Genomic DNA, 6385 nt, shown 5'->3' with positions numbered 1-6385 from the left:
TTTTTTTTTATGTATTTATTTATTTTGTTGCTGAATTCATCATTATCTATAAAAAGAAATCTAGGGGGGGTGGTATCTGCTCCATATCTTTTTAAACAAGAGCTCCCTCCAGTGGTCAGATATCATAACCCTTCCACTGCCCCACAAAGGACTCTCAGCCTTTATAAAGAAAAGATATTCGTTGACTGCAACCCATCAGACCCGGCGCCTTTTCTGACACTTTCTGTTTACACGTTTAAATCAGTATTTTTTGCTAGATAATTACTTATAACCACATAACATTATAAATATGTTTGTTTTGTTGTCCTTTTTTTTTCTTTTTTTTTTTTTTTTTTAGCAGAGACCATAGGGACTAAATTGTCGATCGTTGCAATTTTTTATGTCACACAGTATTTACGCAGCAATTTTTTTTGGAAAAAATCCACTTTAATGAATTTAAAGGAAAAAAAATACAATGTATACCCCGTTTTTTTTTTTTTTTTTTTTTTTTTTTTTGGAAGAATGCAGAGTAAATAGATAACTAACGTGTCAAGCTTTAAAATTGCGCTTGTGGAATGGAGACAAACTACGGTATATAAATAAATCTCTATAGGCGATGCTTTAAAAAAATTTTACAGGATACCTGCTTAGGGTTATAGAGGAGGTCTAGTGCTAGAAATATTGCTCTCGCTCTAACATTCACGGCAATATCTCACATATGCAAACACCGTTTACATATGCGTGTGCGACCTACGTATGCAAGCAAGGAGGGATGGGGTGCTCCAATTTTTTATTTTTTTTTTCCATATATATATATATATATATATATATATATATATATATATATATATATATATATATATATATATATATATATATATATATATATATAATTTTTTTTTTTTTTTACACTGTCCCTTCATTTATTTTTTAATCACTTTTATTTCCTTTACGAGGAATGTAAGCATCCCTTGTAACAGAAATCGGGGATGACAGGTCCTCCTCTATGGAGAAGACCCCAAATCCCTCATTCACTTTTTTAAAAGCAAAAGATTTAAAAGAAAAAAAACCTTTTTTTTTTTTTTTTTTTTTTTTTTTGATCTTTTGCTTTAAAAAAAAAATTGTTTACTTCCACCCTGGACCGAAAGTGACATGACATTGTTCTGATCCTCCAAGGCCATAGAGGCGATCAGAGACTATCTGGTCCCAGTCTGCCTCTGTGTCCAGCCAGCGGTACCGTTGGATCGTTTCTCGGGTGCGCCAGTAAAAACGGTGAGCCCGAGAAACACGGCGGGAGGGGGTACGTCCGCTCCCGGTGCTTCTGAAAGTGATCCAGCGGTTAATGAGCCACTCTGACCGAGAAAGTGGATATATACGCATTGCGGTCAATAAGTGGGCAGGTACATCAGGGGTCTTGAATTAAAATTTACGAAGGTCCAGTCAGTAAAATTTTCTTTTGGCAGAGGTCTGAATCTCATGTTTGCATTAGGACACATCACAACCCTACCTGTACATCAGTGTCTTTGGTCTACCCTTTACATAATAGCCCCCTATGTCCTTAGCCAGTCCTTCACATCACAACCCCTCTTAACATCACAGTACCCTGGTCTCCCCGGTGGGATGGGAGAGCCCAAGAGAGCGGCGGGGGGGTGGACGTCTCCTTCCGCTGCTTATAATAGAAAGCCGGCCGCAGGCTCTAAAAAAACAATACGGGGGGGGTGATGCATCGACTTGGTATAATCACTGATAAGAAGTGGTTAAAGAGCCACCTCTGCCCTTCTTCCTGGCAACGGTGCTGCCCCCTGAAAAATGTCACCCAGGGCAAATGCCTTGCTTGCTTCGCGGTAGATACATCCCTCTGGCACAGCCACCCACGGTGATCATTGCTGGACGCACTTCACTAGAAGAGTTTTGTTCCCCTTCAATGCTGCATTGTGATGTGACCAGCGGGTGTAGATGGATAGGTCACCATTAAGTTGGGTTGATGAAGGACACCAATCGGCACAACGGCACAACGATGACGTTGTATTCGCTAATGTGAACATTCGATGCTTGTGCAGGAAGCGCAAATGTCATTCAGCTCACCCAACATCATTGCTGCATTTCTGGAATTATTCTGGAGGGGGGGGTTTATTGGGTCTCATGGATATGGTCACTATTGTGTATACATAGTAAAGTGTGGGTAAGCACGGTGCTGTATACAGCTGGCCATGGAAATGAATGTCTCTGCTGGTTGTACACTGAGACTCGGATAAACAGATGTATAGCGCATGGTGTATGCCATGGATCACTAAATGGCGGACCGCGGTCTGAACGCGGACCAAGTGACAGTCCTGTCCGGACAGCGGCTGCCACGTATCAGCTGTGTGAGCTTTCCTGAGTCTTGCGCCCGGCCGCCGCTGTCATCCTCAAGGCGGGAGGTGCTGCAGAACAGGAGTTTTTATTTTTCAAATTAACAAGGGAGTCATCACCCGCTTGTTCACATAGTAAGTTGGGCAGCTCCCACCCTCCATCCCAATCTGCCCCCCCCGGACGGGCAGGAGACTCGGGAGAGCTCACACAGCTGCCTGTGCCTCTACCCTGCTGACAGTGAAGGAGGGGGGGCTTACATTGAAAGAAGAGCTGTAATGTGGAGCGGCTGCGCTGTAAAGGGTACTCCGGCAGGTGGGGTAATGATCCTCATAAGAGGACGCTTCCTGCCCAGAGTGAAATGCATTAAAGTAGAATTTATTTTTTTTTTTCGTTTTTGAATAGAGCAAGGGAGACTTCTAACCCCTGTCCATTTTTTTTTTTTTTTCTCCATCTGTGTCCCATTGCTGAGATTTTCCTTCACTTCCTGCCCCATAGCCAAAGAGGAAGTGAAAGGAAATCCCTGCATATTTAAAGGGAACTCCTTGGGGACCCCCCAGTTCACAAGAACTAGTGTCCCCATTGGAAAACCCCCCCCCCCCTTCTTGTTACTTTTCTGGGGACAACCTAACATTAAGGATTTTTCCTTTACTTTCACTTTCAATGTTGATGGTAAACAGGACAAATAGAGAGGGTTAAGCTCCTTAAAGCGGAGTTCCGCTGGAAAAAAAAATAAATAAAAGTCAGCAGCTAGAAAAATACAGCAGCTGTTGACTGTTAAAATAAGGAAACTCGCCTGTCCAGGATGCCCGTGATGTCCTCACCCACCCGAAGCCGACCCGTCCCCTGGGCTCCCGGGTGGAGGCATCGCCATCTTCAGTAAGGGAATCGGGAAGTGAAGCCTTGTGGCTTCACAGCCGGGTTCCCTACTGCGCATGCGCGAGTCACACTGCTTGTTCTAAATGGTCCCTGCTGTCTTCTGGGACCTGTGTCTCCCAGAAGACCGCGGCGGGGGGGGGGGGCGGACATGGCGTAGTTCACCGCGGATTCTGCGGCGCTCTTTTGCCGGAAGTGGGAGCAAATACCTGTATTAGACAGGTATCTGCCCCTCCCCCCTGAAAGGTTCCAAATGTGACACCGGAGGGGGGGGGGGGGGGGGCCGGATCGTCGGAAATTCCATTTCTGAGTGGAACGCCGCTTTAACCGGGGGGCACAGACAGCAATAAAAACTGGACAGACGTTCTAATCCCTCTCCACTCTATCCAAAACTAAAAAAAAAAAAAAAAAAAAAAAGTTTTGCGTTTATTTATACTTTAAGCGAGGGAATACTTCCATGACGTCACGTCCGCTCTTTGAAACGCAGACCGCCATCTTTGAGTTCCAGAGCGGCGCTTTTTGGTTTTTGTTTTCCCTCAAATGCCCATATACAAGAGGAAAAGTTTGTAAGTGTGCAGTCCGCTTTTTTTTTAGTTTTTTTTTTTAGTTTTTTTTTTTATGTTTTTAACAAATAAAATACAAATTTGTTTTGTGTTTTTTTTTTTTTTTTTTTGTTATGTAAGCTTGTATAATGCATTTGTAAATTGACTGCTGGTATGATGATGCCATTAATGTATGAATATTTGTCTATCTGTATAATAATTTTCCAATAAAATTAAGATTGAAACAAATAAAATACGGAATTACACAAGGAATCTCTCCTGATTCTATTTCCCCACATTCATATGAAGATCATCACCCCACCCACCAGAGCCCTAAGGGGGAAGGGAAACAAACGTCTACAATCACCGGAGGATTGCAGGTCCTTTTAACACGGGCGCTACAGCACGTTATTGATACCACTGGATGAATAGGACACCAAGCACTTTGGAGGACTTCTGGTATATATATATATTATAACAAATAAATTTATTTAACCACTTCAGCCCCGAAAGGATTTGCCCCCGGGCCATTTTTTTGCGATACGGCACTGCGTCGATTTAACTGACAATTGGGCGGTCGTGGGCCGCTGTACCCAAATAAAATTTGATGTCTCCCCCCCCCACACACACACACACACACACACACACAAATAGAGCTTTCTTTTGGTGGTATTTGATCACCTCTGCGGTTTTTATTTTTTGTGCTATAAACAAAAAGAGCGACAATTTCGGAAAAAAAACACAATATTTTTTACTTTCTGCTATAATAAATATCCCTTAGAGCCCTTTCACACTGGGGCGGGGGCGGCGTTGGCGGTGGTAAAACGCCGCTATTATTAGCGGCGTTTTACCGTCGGTATGCGGCCGCTAGCGGGGGCGGTTTTACCCCCCTGCTAGCGGCCGAGAAAAGGTTAAATACCACCGCAAAGCGCCTCTGCAGAGGTGCTTTGCCGGCGGTATAGCCGCGCCGTCCCATTGATTTCAATGGGCAGGAGCGGTATACACTCCGCTCCTTCACCGCTCCGAAGATGCTGCTAGCAGGACTTTTTTTTATGGTCCTGCCAGCGCATCGCTCCAGTGTGAAAGACCTCGGGGCTTTCACACTGGATACACAGCAGCGGCACTTTCAGGTCGGTTTGCAGGCGCTATTATTAGCGCAATAGCGCCTGCAAACTGCCCCAGTGTGAAAGGGCTCAAAAAAACGAATTTCTCCCTCGGTTTAGGTCGATACATATTCTACATATTTTTGTTTAAAAAAAAAAAAAAAAAAAATCGCAATAAGCTTATATTGATTGCTTTGCGCAAAAGTTATAGTGTCTACAAAATAGGGGATAGATTTATGGCATTTTTATTATTAATTTTTTTTTTTGCTAGTAATGCTGGTGATCTGCGATTTTTAGCAGGACTGTGACATTGCGGCGGACAGATCGGACACTTTTGATTCTTTTTTTTTGTGACATTTATACAGCGATCAGAGCTAAAAATAGCCACTGATTACTATATAAATGTCACTGTCAGGGAAGGGGTTAACACTAGGGGGGCGATCAAGAGGTTAAATGTCTGTCCTAGGGAGTGATTCTAAGCCCCATACACATCAGATTTTCTGCTGATTTTTTCCTTCAGATTTACCAAAACCATATAATATGAGGACAAAACCTTAGGAGTTTCAATTTGTATGCAATCAGGCAGGCCCTTTGCACTACATTGTTTTGGTAAATCTGAAGACAAAAATCAACAGAAAATCTGATAGTGTGTATGGGGCTTAACTGCGGGGGGGGGGTGGGAACCGACTGGAGGAGGAGACCGATCGCTGTTCATAACCAGTATGAACAACAGATCTGTCTCCTCTCCCCTGACAGAACGGAGATCTGTCTGTTTACATTTGCAGATCTCCATTCTGTCTCTCTCAGGAACGATTGCGGGTGCCCAGCGGACATGGCGGGCGCCGGGCACGTGCATCAGCTCCTATGTCACACGACGGCGGGGGCGTGCGCCCCCCCCCATACCCCTTACAGCGCCCGCCGTACAGCTACGGCGATTCACGCAGGGGAGCCAACCTGCCGCGTTATACGGCGACTGGTTAAAGAATTTTACACATATCATAGCTCGGGGATCACAATATTTAGCATCTACATACTATGGGATATATTTATGGAATTTTATTTTTTACTAGTAATGACGGCGATCTTCGACTTATAGCGGGACTGCGATTTGCGGTGGACAGATCGGACACCTAACTGACACTTTTTTGGGGGGACCAGTGACACCAAAACGGTGATTAGTGCTAAAAAAAAAAAAAAGCACTGTCACTGTACTAATGACAGTGGCAGTTAAGGGGTTAATAAAAGGGGAGATCAAAGGGATAAATGTGTCCCTAGGGGGTGCTTGCTAACTGTGGGGGAGGTGCTCTGACTGGGTGAAGACAGAGATCCGTGTTCCTGCTTAGCAGAAACACAAGATCTCCATCGTCTCCCCTGTCAGAAGAGCGATCTTCCTTGTTTTACAGAGGCAGATCGCTGTTCTGCCTCTCCCTGGAACGATCGCGGGAGGGGCGGAAGACGTCAATTCCGCTGTACCTGCTGATTAGCTTCCCGTCTGTCCAATTAGCACGCGACCGCGCCTCCGGCGGCGTGCACGCC

Source organism: Aquarana catesbeiana, linkage group LG08, assembly GCF_042186555.1.
Source record: "Aquarana catesbeiana isolate 2022-GZ linkage group LG08, ASM4218655v1, whole genome shotgun sequence".
Classification (NCBI taxonomy): Eukaryota; Metazoa; Chordata; class Amphibia; order Anura; family Ranidae; genus Aquarana; species Aquarana catesbeiana.
This window is presented reverse-complemented; position numbering follows the sequence as displayed.